The sequence below is a fragment of the Pseudomyrmex gracilis genome, unplaced genomic scaffold (genome assembly GCF_002006095.1).
Source record: "Pseudomyrmex gracilis isolate BER0280 unplaced genomic scaffold, ASM200609v1 scaffold_29, whole genome shotgun sequence".
NCBI lineage: Eukaryota > Metazoa > Arthropoda > Insecta > Hymenoptera > Formicidae > Pseudomyrmex > Pseudomyrmex gracilis.
Window position 1 is genome coordinate 173,076 of NW_018020613.1, and position 16,052 is coordinate 189,127.

General features: G+C 42.7%; 1 protein-coding gene across 5 annotated transcripts in view; it reads left to right on the forward strand.

Moving 5' to 3' along the window:
• Positions 1–16,052, forward strand: part of LOC109852460 (mucin-19-like) — a 223,944-nt gene that overhangs the window by 88,954 nt on the left and 118,938 nt on the right. The window contains exon 2 of one of the 5 annotated variants that reach the window (XM_020423643.1): positions 1,311–1,378. The exons of 3 other annotated variants lie outside the window; for them this stretch is intronic. The gene's annotated coding sequence lies outside the window, so the exon portion shown is untranslated. Of the gene's footprint in view, positions 1–1,310; positions 1,379–4,073; positions 4,114–16,052 lie in introns of those variants that run through there. One more of the 5 variants, XM_020423644.1, reaches the window with a different exon arrangement.

The window sequence follows — 16,052 nt, forward strand, 5'->3', positions numbered from 1 at the left end:
AACGACGGATACGTACGCTTTACCCACGTTCGCATAAACGTTTCCACGCGCTTAACGTAATGGATATGCGCGTTAGTATGTCTCTCCTCCTCCTCCTCCTCCTCCTTCTTCTCCTTCCATCTCGTTTCTTGTTCTCTCGCTTTCTCTTTCGCGAGTAATACTCGCATGTGCACGCGCGCTTCTCTCGATCTCCACCATCCTCCCGTGTAGTCTACGAATCTGCCTTTAGGCGCGCGATGCAGAAGCCGGTGGTGGGTCTCTCTCGTCGAGATCCGACGTGATAAGTGGTTAAACGGCAGTAAGTAAATGTTATAACTGTGCCGCGTTGGCATGCTCTCGAAGCCGAGATTGCGAAGACTGAGAGAAAGAGAGAGAAAGAGAGAGAGAGAGAGAGAGAGAGTTACGAGGCACGGGGGGTAATATATAAATGAATACGCGCGCGATATACACGCGAAGTGGCAAGAGCGCATTATGAGATTGAGATTGAGCGTGCGCTCACGAAGCACCGTAGTTGCACATCTCCGTGTGTAACGAAAACGGATGGTCATCGTCGTGACGTCGCCGACTCGTTTTATATATATATATATATTTTATTTCGTGTGTAACACAACCGTGTCACACATCTCGTGATTTAAATAAACCGCAAAACAATTTGCAAATGCGACTCCGACGCTGTTATAACTCCGACAAAACCACCGCGTGGCTTAAAAATGCAAATTAACCGACGGTCCTAAATGAAGTTACTGGAAAGTGTACAGGAAAAAAAAATGTTTCTTTCTCGATTTAAGGTTTTCTCACCGCAGTGCTCGCGGTAACGCGAGCTTTACGTTATTATTTACGTGAAATTAATGATTATCACGAGTCACAACCGCGAAAGTTTCGCACGTTAATTTATAAAGGTAATATATCGTCGGACCTCTGCGGCGTTATGGCTATCGCCGTGGTGTGTCTCCGCGCAGTTATGAATCACGTCCTTTGACAGAACTAAACGTTACCCTTTTCCCACCCCCTTCGCCACCCCGACAACGAAGGGATCTTCACCACCTAGCGAACTCCAAACGATATTGTTAACAACTCCGTTCGCCTTAAATTATGCTCCCGGCCGGGTAATTACGGGGAAGGCACATGACATTCGTGCGTGGTAATAATTAATTTCTCGCGATTACGTCCGTTCTCGCTACTCCGCTTCTCGGCCGCGTTCCTTTACGTCGTGTTTTCCCGCGACGACCGAATCCGCTGCTATCGAAATAGAACGGACGCTAGTCTCTCGGTGACGTCTCTCGTCAATTATGTAATTCTTTTGATTGCAGGTAAATATAGCGCGTCGCTACGACACAACAGTCACTTGCGAGTCCGAGCGTCTTTCTTTCGTCAGGTGGTAAGTCGATCGATTTCTGTCTTCCTCAAATGCGCTTTTACATCACGAAATTAATTCACGCTGCGTAGCAATGCGAATTAGAATATTTTCGAATTTCAGTCTCTGCGCGTTTGCAATTATATAATTAAAAAATTGTGATTATCAATATAACTGCCGTAACGATGCGATATTTATACGTTTTTATGACGAATCTGTTGTTACTATTTCACAGACGATGTACATTTGAATTATTCGGAGAGTTTTTTACGTTTAGATAACATTTTTACAATTTTACATCTGTCTTTTGTGTAAAATATTGATTATTGCTCATTACGATTTTGATTTGGTCATCGATAGGTCTTTTCGAATGCAAAATAAAGTTGAAAGTATCAGCTTTAATTTAACGATCTACGTAGTAGTGCAAATAGTTAAGTTCTTTTAGATTTTCTCATGAATAAAAATAAAAATACAGTAAAATAAAAGTAAATATATAATTTGAACTGCAACCGCGCGCGCGCACGCGTAAAAAAACGTATGTTATTATCGATCGAAGATCTTAAAGCGTTAGTCGACAGGACGACGTCGATGTCGGTTCGCTTTTAAGGAGCACGAAAGTGGTCTCCGGCTGCGGAGAGGCCAGGAGCCTTGGTCGGGAGTAAATTAGTAATTAGAAATCTGATACAGGGTAAGGTAAGTCGGTGTTGTTTCGGCATCGCGTGGCTCTCCGCGTCGCGTGGACTCCTGCGACAGGCACGGCCTCGCGTGATTCGACGCCCCCTCGGCCGCGAGGGGGGTGAGTACACAGGCAATCGTTCAGGGGAGGAGGGGGGAGCGAGCAAAGGGGACGCCGTCCTGGAAAACATAAGGGATGACAATTATGCCCTACAGGTAATTGCCGGGTTGCAGCTAAACGAAGCGCACGCCCCAGCTCGCCCTTCCGCGCCACCTGAAACGCGAGCTTTCGCCAGAAAATCATGGGCTTTAAAAAGCGTCACGCTCCTCGAAGCTCTCCAATTTATATCGCGGTTTTTACCCCTCGCGTAATTCTCGTCTCGTATACAACTGAACGAGCAATGAAAATACTTCGCATTGTATCAATTATGCACCTTTTGTCGAACACAGTTCTTATTATTGAATTTCTTATCGTGTACGTGCGTACGTATTTTCTTATGTGTATTTTTTTTTTTTTATGTATTTATCAGTCATGCGAAACTATAACAGATCTAAATAACAACTTGAAACGCGTTTTTACTTCGATACGCGTTCGATTTGATACGTTTGATTCTATAGAAACATTCTAAGTCTAATTTCAGTTTGAACATTAGCGCGACTCTCTCTTACATATGTGTATAAACCGAGCGGAAATATTAATAAGGAATCGGGTCAAGGAAATTGCAACTTATGGTTCAACATCGTTCATTCAACCGGAACTTTGTTACTTATAATGCAATAAAATCTCTTTTCCAATAGGTAGATAATTGTAATTTGAATTTACCGGAACTATCAGAGACTTCATTTAAATCGTCAATTTACACGTTGTGTGGTAATTATCTCGAGAGAAGTGCATTATTTGCTTTAGTCTGATCTATCTACGAAAAACTCGAAAGGCAAGACCGCGATCTTTTCGACACAATTGTCTGTAAACACAAGATAAATGGGCGAGCAATGGTAACATTAACATTTTTTAAACATTTTGACGAAATGCCAGCGCGAAGCTTTTTGTCGTAACTTCTCTCCCCGTCTCTTCTGAATATTTCTCTGTCATTTCTTCGAAACAGAATTTTACGGTTGCGAACTTTAGTTGAACGTTTTTATCGAGAGCATAAAAGCGTTCGCATTTTGGCATTCGATCGTCTCTGAAACAAGTTCAAGCAAAAAAAAAAAAAAAAAAACAAGAAAAACAAGGGTCAGAGGTTGCGAAGCATCAGGGCGTGTCGGTGATGACAATGTCGCGAGGCTTTCACGGTGCCTGCCGATTCTTCGTTCCCTTCGAGAACGACGACGACGACGACGACGACGATCTTTCGGAAAATTAGCCGCAAATGTGTGTTATTTTGCTAGGTAGAACGGCGCATTGCGGGAGCGCATACGCCCGACATGCATTATGCACGCGGTCCCTGTAGAGGCTGCCGCCGTCCGACGCTTGTTTCGCACGCGCTTTTTCCCACGTGCTTGTAAGCCACGTAGCCCCCGAGTCGGGCTATGCCTTTATACGTAGCCTAGTATACGTAGACTGGTCTACGTGGTGTGGAGGATGCGGGTTTCTATACACGTCTATCTGTCACCTTTACACGGCGGCTCGGCGCGGTCACGATTTCTACGTCTATGGCCACGTGGCTCGTAAAGACAGACGTACGTTTGCGTCGTCGCATCGAGTTTCTCGTACTCGCGTCATATCGCGATCAGTATATTTTAAACCTTGGCACGCTTTGTTTTGGCTTACGTGTGTTATTGAACAATTTTTGCGGTAAAACGCCGGCTGGCAGCGATTCACTTACGTGTCCCGTACGGAGTGTTCGTAGTGATTGGAGCGTTTCTGGGAAAACGTTAATATCTCGGTTACTGTGATTCTAATTCGAATGTGTGTGTGTGTATCGAGATTTTTCAACGGTATTATTTGTGAACGTCACACGCACAGTCAAGATCGTTGAACATTTTAGAGACAGATTTCACGTAGTTTCGAACGAGTTTAATGACATACTAAAAAAAAAAAAAAAAGAGATTTGCGCACGCACTCTGCTATTTGCTACTGTGATGTAAGTATAACGTAAACAATATATATGTGTGTGCGTTTATTAATTTAAAACAATCAAAACGAGAGTTTATTTAATGTGTTACTTAAACAATTTATTGCAGTAAACAAGTGAAAAAAATATATAAAACGTATCATATAAATCAAATAATTCTTTTACAAGTAGTAGAATTTTATTGCAATTTATTAAAGAAAAAAAATGATTGCAATATCTATATAAAATGTGAACACCCGCGGTTTTCCTTTAAACGCTTCGTTGCTGCTTTAAGACTTGCGATTAATTTTTTCATTTTGTTTTGTTGCGCACACCGAGTTCGCGGACATTTAAAAAGGGCTTCATGTTTGGTCGCTTTCCGTTCGTGCACACGTCGGTCTCGTGAGGGAAACCTGAAAAAAATGGGAAAAAATAGCGCGACGCTTGGTGTGATGTCGTGTCGTTCGAGTGGCGGTCGCATGCCAGCCAGAGAATTACCGCCGAGTGGCTAGAGTTACCGGCAGGAGCACACGTATAGAGACCCTGACGCGTTCGCATGACGGATGTCGATTCGATAGCTCGATTTCACTTGGCTCGCAATTCCGATGCCTCACCGGCACCCCGGAGAAATTTTACACCGATCGATCGCGATTATCCTTTCCGCGCTCTGGTCGTCGGATATATTCCGGTCGGAGATCAACGACAGAATCGCTCAATTTGATTCAATCACGTATAATATTTTCAAAGCGTAATAAGAATCACGACGGCAATGGAAAGAAAACAAATAACATCGATATATAAAATTTCACCACGTGCGTATAGTTTTCCTATAGTAACAAATTAAGTAATCGAAAGACGACAGCACTTTTTTTTTTCTTTTCAAGAAATACGTACGTAAATAACAGTGCAACCACACATCATTGAAACAAGTTTGTTTTTGTTTCACTCGAGTTTCATCATGTATACATACGTGAAGTAAGGAGACGAAAATGTCTTTCGTTTGTGCGCAAGTTTTTTTTTTTTTCAATATGTGTATCTAATAGAGACCGCAACAAATAGCGTTTACAGAGCGCAGAGCACAGAATTATTACTGAGAATTGGTAATATGAAAACCGCAGGGGGAGCGCTCTAAAAGGGTTATGCGTTTTTTTTTTTTTTTTTTTTCAAATCGCAATTTGCTGCGCAAACGGATACAGTATTCATTGAACCGAGGTCAGAAATTAGTATTATTACGACGATTATATGCACTCTTTTGCGGGACGCCCTTCGACGTAAGAAACGCGAGTTTATTCTTTCGCGTGAACGTTATCGGCGAGATAGGGTTATATACTCTGTCCTGCGCGTGGAATCGCAAGCTTTTGCATGGTCATTATAAAGCCATTAATCATATAAATAGGGCGAAGGAGGCAGAACCCCGGGAGGGCAGCACCCGTTGTTTAAGTGAGGACGGTCAAGTCGAGTGAATTATCAATAACGCAAGACCTTTGAGTTTTCTGCAGCAACATGCTCTCTTACGTTTATCAATTATTTGACTTGCATGTGCCAAGTATTGGGGAGAGGAGAGGAAATGTCGTTGAATCGGTTCAACAGTGTTGGCAGTTTTTTTTTCATTAGATTTCGTTGAACAACTTGGTTGAGACACAATATTGCCCCGGTCGTTAGGAACGTTAGAAATTGTTTATTTGATGAAAGATAAAATTGTAGATGTAAGGATTTTTTTTTTTTTATATCCAAGCACGCGTGCGTGTCTATCGAAAGAATGTTCGGGAACGCTCGTCTGTATTACGAAATAAAGCGGAATCATTAAGTTAGCGACGGAGACTCTCTTCTCTTCGGGTGTTACACGAAGATGCTTCACTCTCAGACGGCTCCTAGATAGGAGAGTAGGGAGCATTGCGGCGGGAATCGTGGACTGGGGCGGGGATTACTCATCCGACCGAAAGGAGATTCCACTAAGCTTTCAGATTTTACCCTCTTAGTCGACCAAGGATTATAAAACGCAAATACGTCCCGTGATTAGTGAGGATAAAGTAAACATCGGCCTTCCATCGCGGTGTAGTGCGAAATACTTGGGAGAAAGCGACAACGCCGCAATATGAAGTCGGGAAAAACAGCTCGATATTTGTAACAGTTCTCCATTCCGTTATACTCGAGACACGTAGGAACTTAAGAAGTTCAAGATGTTTGTTTGAAAGGAACGTTCGAAGCGATGATAATTTTGTTCGCTCTTTCTCTCCGCGAAGCGTGTCAAAATACCGTGAGAGATTTAGCATTATTTCCGATTCTAAAATTGAGAAGAAAAAATGATAATTTCAATTTCGGTTTAACGAGAATATCTTTCGCTCTTGATCACCGAATCGAGATATCAATCGACAATCAGCGTTACAAAACACACGAGAGATAGCGCGGAGATAGTGAAATTGCGTGCTCAAGTAGAGTTTGTGAAGTGTGTATATCCTGTGTGCGTAGATATCGGATAACTTGAGAACATTTCTCCAGATGTTTCTCGCGCATCGGTATCATATATATATATATATATACACACATTTGATGAGCGGTGTGATTGATTATCTTCCCATTCTGTGTTGGCAATTTTCTTGATGGATCGGCCGACACAGGTGAAATTATCGATATCTTACTTATATTAATATTGAAGGCGTATATGACGAGCCAAGTAGAAATCGAGTCCAAAATTCGATATAATTTCGAGGGTAATTTTGAGATAGCCACTTTACGCGGATAAACTGTGGGAAGATAGAACTTTAGAGCGTGGGGGAAGCCTCAAGCATCCTACGGAAGTCTGGCTCTAATTAAGCGGCCCCTACCCCTGCCACGGAGCTCCTTCACTCATCATCTTTCATCTCGCTCTGCCTGCTCCAACGTCATTCTCTCCCGGTTCCTCAGCATCCTCGCCAAGGTCTGAGGTGAAGGTAAGCATCCGTTCTGCGTGTTATCATATTCCTGATTGTTATGTCTTCGTCGATGATAGCTTACTGCTCAAGTTCTCTCATCTCACCTTCCCTCCCCCTTTTTTCATCCGTTCTCTTGGAGAGAGAGACTAACGTTTCTCTTTTTTTTTCTCTCTTTCTCTCTCGAATTATTCGGCTCAATAACTTCTATTCTGTGCAATGCTCTTTTCCACAATCTCTTTCTGCGTGTCCGCTTCGTCCGCGCTGTTTCGTTTCTTCATGGATGCCTGGCGATACGAGAGAGCACAAGTTCCTAATTAAATTCCACTCTTTCCTAGTGAGCCTTTTTGTAGGTTTTCTCAACCGCACCTTAATTGCGCGGGAATCGAGATGGTTGTTGCCTTCATCCGCCACTCGGCGGTGATTCTCCGTGTTCGCGTTTTTCTTTTCTCTCTTACTCCCTATATATAGCTTCTGCTCTCTTAATTGGCGCATAATTATGTAAACAATTCCCGACGTCGCTTCTCGACTCCGACGTTTAGCCACGAAGTTAAAGCTTCATCTCTGTCCTCCGATGCCGCGAGTCTCGAAATTAGTTGAAAATAAAGTTGCGAATACGATTCAAGCGTTCGAGGAACAAAAGTTTGTTCGAATTAAAAAAAAACAAAAAGCGATCGATATGTTTTAATAGAATATGTTTCAATGTACCTACTTCTTCGCGTTTCTGTTGCATAATATATTAATAAACCAAAATACAATTAGACTGTGCTATGTGAGAGAGAGAGAGAGAGAGAGAGAGAGAGAAAGAGATATTCAGTGGCGTGGTATCGCAAAAGAAAGTTATCCGTTTAATCGTACTAATGTTTCACGAATTTATGGGCCCGCGACTGAAGACTGTAAATTAGCAAAAATCCGGCGCAGCAACGATCTATTTACGGCGCATCGGGGATTCGTTGAACGAAAGGCGGATGGTTTGGCAGAAACGGGAGGAAAGAGGAGGGACTGAAGAAGAGGGGAAGAGAGTGAGCCGTGCTTGCGGCAACATTATCTAAAATTCAAGCTGTAATTACTTTGCTGGGCGGCGCTCCGCTTGATTTATAGTCATCGCGCGATGCAGCTGCGTGGGTGTAAGTAATTAAAAATGTACCATCGCGTGGAACGGCACCCTCTCCCACCATCGTTGGGAAGACGGTTTAGAGCGAGGTATCTGAGGGTGTGGGAATTAGGGATTGCTGCTTTTCTCTAACCCCGTGTATCGTCTTGTGCGCAACGAACGAGAATAATTGACTGAAAGGGGTGGTTATGGTTCCCCGGTCAAAATTAAAGCAAAAAATACATCAATCCCGTTCCGTTCGAATCGGAATACACAGAAATTCGAGATACGCAAAAATCAGAGATGAAATGTTTCGCGATTACCGCTTTTTGCGCGAAATTGAATCTCCAGAATTCTGCAGAAATGGCCGTTTGCCAGCGCGATCGACCGCGCGGTTTGCAACTCGCGTGACAGTGATTTTTTTTTTTTTTTTTCAAACGCTAGCGCGATTATACCATCTGTTAAGCAATCTGTGACGATTAATCGTTCGGAGCACAGTGACGATCAATTTGGTCGGAGACCGAAGGCGGCCATGGTGGTTAGTTGGCACAGTCTCCAGGTTAATTGGCCATTCATGGTTAATTTAGTCCGGCGTAAACCCGTAAGGCGACGAACACGACCCTTTCGACCCTCGGGAGAGACTGACTCGTCGATTTCGTATTCGTCTCATGATAGAATGGGTAAGTCCCGTCAATCGTTGGTACTGATTTGGTTTCGAGATATTCTCTCGGCTCTCTCTCTCTCTCTCTCTCTCTCGGCCGTTGCAATTGCACCGAGCCATAACTTGCGTGCAAATACGAATCTGCGCTCGCTCGCGGCGCGTATTAATTAACATAGTCTACTAACGAGTGCGCGCGAGTAAATGGTTCGTGACCGAAGAGCGGACTTGCGGAATCGTAACAGTTGTTACAGCGATAGCGACTGCAAATGAGGTAAGAGGTAAAATGCAGATTGGAGAAAAACGTTATACCGGAACTGATGAGGGGCGCACCGGAGGGTGGGAGCGGTTTCGATTTGAAAGTTGGGTACTTTCGTACTCGTATGTGTGTTCCGCCGTACGATCTGTTTTCGCAGGTAATTAAGAGAGCTCTAACGAATGGCGGCGTTTTCAACGACCGCCGCCACCGCCGCCGCCGCCGCACACTTGTGCCGGACTCCACGTATTTTCGCGAGGAACTTTTTCCTCGCCGCTTGGATTAATTTGCATGATGTATTTGTACGTTGATGTATTTGTACGTTACGTCCGGTTACGCTACTATTTCTTTCTGCATTTTATATTCCATTGCTGAATTCCCAAAAGAAAATCAATTGTTTCTTTACTCAATTTGATTTGATTTGCGAAAAAGACCAATAGTTACACACGTAGTTACACAAGCGCTTGTGTGAATACGATAATTCTTCAATATTTGAATTTAAATGTACGCTCGGCGAGGAGAAGAGAACGAGATGGCTGTTTGCTTTGCTGCGACGTAGAATTCAAGAATACCTTGGGGAGATTACTAATGCGGGCTAACTACGGACCAGGACCTCTAAGACGATGTCTGAGGATCTCCCAAGGAAACTCTCCCAGTCGTTATTGCATTCTCGTATGAGGGTAGCTGCGAGATAGGACGTGAAAGTAGGAGGGAGAGGGGAAGAGCAAGAATTAGACAGTGGTGTACGTGGTATTCGCATTACCTATAACCTATTCCGGACGCGTCAGCGCATGAATGAACTTCTCTCTCTCACTCCGGCGGTTGCTTATCCACTTTCGTACGTGTTCCCTCTAAACGCGACGGACTCGCATAGCCAAGTCTTCCAAGTTATTACTTTGTCGGCGAATCCGCGATTCCATCGACTCCCGTGTCTGTTCCCGTTCCGTTCCGCTCTCTTGTATGGGTTTTCGGAGACGAGCTTTCGCGACTTCGAATCAACAAAGGCAACTTTGTCGCTTCACTAGCGACACAGTTCGAATCTGAGTATTCACGAGACGCGGCAGTAAGGTGTGAAATTTCCAAGTTCGAATGTGTTCCGCAGCACATTATTATTATTATTATTACTATGATATGACTTGTGTTTCTTTACTAACGTTTATTTAGTATATTTAATATTAAACAACACGACTCTCTCTGACTTTACAAGAAAGTTTTTAATATCGGGACTCTCAGCGCCGTTGGGTTTTATCTAAACTCGCGTTGTTTACGTAATACGAACTAATTTAATCATTTATACTGTTTGAGTCAGAGAGAGTGGCTATGGAACGTAATTCGGGTTAATGATTGGATGGTCAGGCCAGGTCTATCCTTATGCGAGGTCTTGTCTGACCAGGTCTAAAATTGGAATGGAACAGGCGACCCCAGACGCCGCAATTCACACATTGAATGCCAACCGGATTCTCAGCGTCCATACCCACTTGTGAACCCTCGTCCATGGTTTCCTCGTCGGCCACGTTATCTCGTATCGGGAGAAGAAGGAGGAGGGAAGTTAGGTGGGGAAACCACTTTGGTAATCTTCGAGTTTACAAGACGCAAACAGCTTAGGTGGTAACGCACCGATAAGATCTGAGTTTCTCCTTTCCCAATATACCGCTGATAACCGTCGTTAGGCCGCGGTTAGGACTTCAGCAATTCTCTATAGAAACTCGTCCTTTGCCCCAGTCCGTCCGATGTTTTGTTATCTGACATCTTGTGTATCTCTCGGTCGCTGATAAGGAATCTTCGGGTTCAACATCGCCCGCGTTTGAGAATCTGTTTCCCCGCAAGAAATTCAACAAATCCCAATCGCTATGACTTAATAACCCGAGTGTATAATTCGAACGATAGAAATTATCTTACGTATATACAGAAAATCCGCGATTACAGATTTTCGTACAACAATCGATTAAAACTTTGTTAATTCTCGACACTTAAAAAAAAAACTTGTTTTCTCTAGAAAAATAGACATTGATTTGTAATGTTTATTATTTTATTATTTTTGTTGAATTGCTTTATATAAATAATTTCTTTCAGTGATTATTTAATGTTATTTGTTCTGCACACAGAAGAAGTCTCTGCGTGCAAGATCGTACAGTTTTAAAGATAATCGCGTTGCGCATGTAATTCGCCTTAATCGCCGAGACAAGCTTACTAAACCATGTAACGTTGCTTTACGGGCTTTGAGTTTAATATATGCCGTAAGCCGCAAGAAACCTCCTCGGTATGTCTCGCGGAGTGTGCGAGAATTTATCCCACGGTGGCGTTCTTTTTCCCATTACCAAATGCAAATATGGGTCTAATTTTAATTTTACGTGTATTAAAATCTGGAATCTCTCGGTTACCCAGCTGACGGAGGAGAAGAAGAAGAAAAAGCTCGCTTCTTCTCCCCTCCTCTTCACTCCCACCGCTTTCACAGGATAAGAAAAGCGGATCGCGCAGGGTTACTACGAGAAGGATGGGGGCAAGAGGGTTCCGTTGGGATTAGTTGAAAAGCGATTTCATCCTCGTGGGTGGTTGCAGCCAAGAAAACGCGTTCCTTCCCTTCTCCGTCCTCGTCGTGCCATCACCTCGCCTTGCTTTGGCGGAAAGCCGGGTGAAAACCAAAGCGCGAAATTAGAATACAAACCCATCAGTGGCGGTGTTGGTAATGTTAGGAGCTCTATCTCGTAAGGAGAAGGAAGAGAACAGGAGCCAAACCGAGACAACAAATAGATTTTCAAGAGAATCGTGCTCTCGACGACACTAATTTACATACGTTCCATATGTAAGACATCGTAACTATTTTTTTTATTTAAGAATTCTACAATTGTCAAAGAGATGCAAGTTAATATCAGAGTTTGGTTAATAATTTTATATAAAATAAAATTTATCTCGAGCAGTTGTTTTACCGTCTGACGAGTCTTCCTGATTCGCTTGTATTGATGTTTTTATATCGTGATTGCTGTGACAGCTGTATTCGCTCGATAGTCCAGGTAGGCGAGCAAAAGAGACAAAATTTTCGGTTGTAGGTTTATACGGAAAGTTTCCAGAAGCTCGGAGAAGCCTAGACGACCTAGACGGAAACTTTAGTTCTGACGGTTGCTTGGTTAGCTGGAAACTCTCTGTCTCTCTGGTGAAGCCCAGTCAGCGCTCTAACGGACTAACATTCTCACTGTGACCAAAGTATAGTCGATGGCGTTCACGTGGACGCGATTCTCCTCCTTGTTCTCGCTTCTTGCCTACGTCGACGATAATTACCGCGACGACCGCTTTTGTCCAGTTGAGACCGCTAGGGGTTTCCTTCCGCGCTCGTTCGAACACCTTTGTCAGGATGCTAACCGGTGCTCGCTGCCGATTACTAGTCGCTGCAAACGAGAGGAAAATTTTCCGACCGAACACGCCAACTTCGAACAAAAGTTCTCATCGACGAGATCGCGATCAGTAATACGTGGAAATGTGTTAAATAATCTGATTACAGAAAAATTCTGTTACAACTGCTTTTTTGTTAAAAACAATTTTTTTTTTTTTCACAGAAAGCGACGAATATTTATACAATCGTTCACCGATTTTGCATTTGCAAAATTAATTGATCGAACGTTGACGCTTTTTTCACATTAATTATTGAATACATGTATTTTCAAAATCATGAGATCTCACGCGTATCACGTTAAGGAAATCGTACTTTGCCGTTTTCGTTGAATTCTACATGCGAAGTTTTATCAGACTTGACACACTGATGCGAAATATGAGAGGTATCCGCGTGCAGCATAAAGTATGCATCTGAAAATATATCTTGGAAGAAACGGCTTTCTTCCCTCCGGTTTATCGGACACGGACTGGGGGTATGAGATAATAGTCGCTTACCCCGTAAATATCCTTCTATGCGTATAGGTCCGTGTCTTATAAATAAAATAGTGACTCTTAAAAAATAGGGGAGTATTATTAACTCACATTAGAGGGTAGTTCTTCACCGACAGCAAGACTGCTTGGTCTCCTTCGCTTCTTTTTTTTTTTTTTTTATTTTTTTACTGTTCCATCGAGGGTTGAAGTCACGTCGAAGACGCAGCTGATATCGTGGCACCGCAGGCTCGTAAAATAATCTTCCACGCAGCGCGCAACGGATTAAAAAAAAGTAGAAGGAACGCTGCGTGGGAGCGAAAGAAAAACACTTGCAACGAGAAAAGATGGTTGTTACGTGAAACCGACTGCCTTCATAAGCCATAACGTAGCGAAACACCCGGGAACTTCCAATGCGTAAGTTTCCGTTGTTTACCTGAGCCACTTGGTCGTTCGTTTTTTGTGGAATTTAGCTCTGCCGTCCGAAGTGTTAGAAAAATTAAAATTGAAAAAGATGGAAACGCAATAAATTTTTATATTTACGGAATTTAGAAAGAAAAAAAATTATTTCAATAATTGCACTTCTTCAGAAAAATATTTAAAATTGAATTTTGTTTTTTTAACATATCGAACATATAAAAAATATATTGCGAAAACACTTCGTTCAATAAGTGACAGTAGTGGCACGAAGAGACTGTCGTCCTTTCTAGACTTTAGGCGACCGCCGAGATATTCCGTCGGCGGATCTCTGAAGTCGTGACGCGGAGTGATATGATCTTTTAATGGTCGCTTTGTGGCTCGATCCATTGCCGAGATCTAAGAAGGCTGACGGTTGGCTGGCGCAAGCTTCTTTGCCTTGTCGTCTTTGTCGTGCAAGGACCGGGAACGTGACTCCTTCCCTTTACATAATATCTTCTCTGTCGCTCCTCGGTCTTAACTTCGGCTCTCGCTCCCGTTAACGAAGCGAAAGGACCGGCAGACCATCCGACCGACCGGCGGCTGTGTCGGTGCTTAATTTTCTCCTCGTAATTACGCGGGTGGAGTGCGCAAGACGAAGACCAAGTATTGTACGAAGGAGGGTGCAAGCGGCGGGGACTAGCTCGTATATCGACGTAGCTACATGACTACCGATATGTACAACTCCTGTCGAATCTTCCCTGGTACAGCATAAGACACGATAAATTTTCAAGGCGATTATCATCTTGTGATCCAATATTTAATATTTTACTTGGACCAATTCTTTCGTTGAGAGAATTTTTAAAATAACATCCAAGAGTGTAAAATGTATCGAGTATCGTAATTGTAACAAAGCATCTTTACGATGATGCAAAGCAAAATTTACGTTTGTTTAAAGTTTCAAAACTAAGATTGAAAAATTAAGTGTGAAACAAGATTTTCTTCTTCGTGTTTTTAGCTTATTTACTGCGTACGTATACATAATTTTTATGCAATTTAGATGACGTTTTTCTTTCGAAATAAATTATTAGATTGACAAATTGTTAAGATGAGCACAAATAAATTGCATGTATTTTCTTTATGTGGGGACTATCTAACGCAGAGAGGGAAAGCAGACTAAGGTAACCAAGGCTAGGCTGGGCGGTCGCATGAATTGGCTATTAGTAGTTCGAAACAGTATGCTCTAATGGCGACCTGTTGGCCTTTGCTCGCGTTGTTGGACCCACCCACACCAATTCTGTCGCTCGTCCTTCATTAGTGCCGAGACCTTGCCTTGACAGAGCGCAATGGCGAATGGCACGGCTGTAGTTTAAAAGCCATCTCTTCAGTTTGACAAAATAGACTGATGCTCCGAAGTCTTCGACTAGTGTGCTGTATTACCGGAAAATCGTTATCTTTAATGGTTTTGATGGGCCCCCCTATTGTCGCCGATGGCAACGCCGAGTTTTGACTTCGGATCTATTATACAAGTTAGCAAGTGTTTTCCTTAACCGATTCACGATTAATTGTTTCTTGAAGAAGGAGAAAATCGCGCGCTAAACTCTCCAAATTCTCTCTCCAATGCAAATTTCTTCCATTCTCTGTGAATGCAACTTCTCTTTTCCGCGCGCGACGTTGCAAATTCCACAAATTATTCGGATTTGGTTATTTTTAACAGCCGGATGCAAGATGTTAACCAGAGTGGAAGAATCTTTTTAAAAGAATGCAGACGCGGAGAGAGCGCTAGTGCAATTCTGCGAAGCTAAGAAAAGACAAGATGGGAGGTTGAGCGTTTTCTCAAAGGGTTCCCCGTTCGCTCAGCGCTCGTTCTTTGTTTCGTGATGTCGGCTTCGCAGCAGCGAAGTTATTGACTCGTTTTGCCCGGCATTTTCCTCTTTTCTTTGATTTTCCCTTTGTGAGAAAGACACGCGGAGACTCGATAATGGCAATGAAATATAACGGCGACGCGTGACTCGAATTCCAGTTCCGTGCAATTTCAGGTGTACAGAGAGGACAGAAATGTGACACGTATATAGGATAAACTGTCTCATTTAATGCGAAAGTCCTTAACAAGACGATCAAATCTCTTTACACATTGCTTTAAAATTTTAATAATATTTTGTTGTTATATACAACGGACTCGTAAATGCACATTAAAACGAGAAAAAGTGCTCGCTTCAATTGTGTGACTCCATAAGATAATGACCTGACACAAATATGTACGTGCATACTATATATGTATTACATTGAATCACGCGACATTTCTCTTTCTCGGCATTTAAACTACTTTTGTTTCTATTGCGTTAGATCAATATTTCGTAAATAATACCGTTTGAATGACGTGGAATTTTATCGCTCAGACGATACAAAATTTTAGTTTTTATTTTCCGAAATGAAATTGATCGGGGATTTTTTTATTCTCTTTGTTGTTGCCGGTGTTTTCTCGGTGAATCGCGTTCATCTTTGTTGTAAAATTTTATCAGAGTAAAAGCATTTTATTGCGCGCGCGCACTTTCTCTTTCTCTCTCCCGGTCATTACCCGTATAGTATTCGAAATCCAAACGTTTTTTTTTTTTTTCAACCAGCCATGAATCTGGCACTGCTTAAATTGAAGCGATGTCTAGGAAATCCTTGCAACGTCGCTTTACAAAGCTCCCACCTTGAGCACTACTCGCACTCGGAGTCTGTACAATACGTTCTCGGCACAGCTACCCTTTCTCTTAACGTCCAAAGTTTTCAAAGTACGACGTTCAATAGGGACCG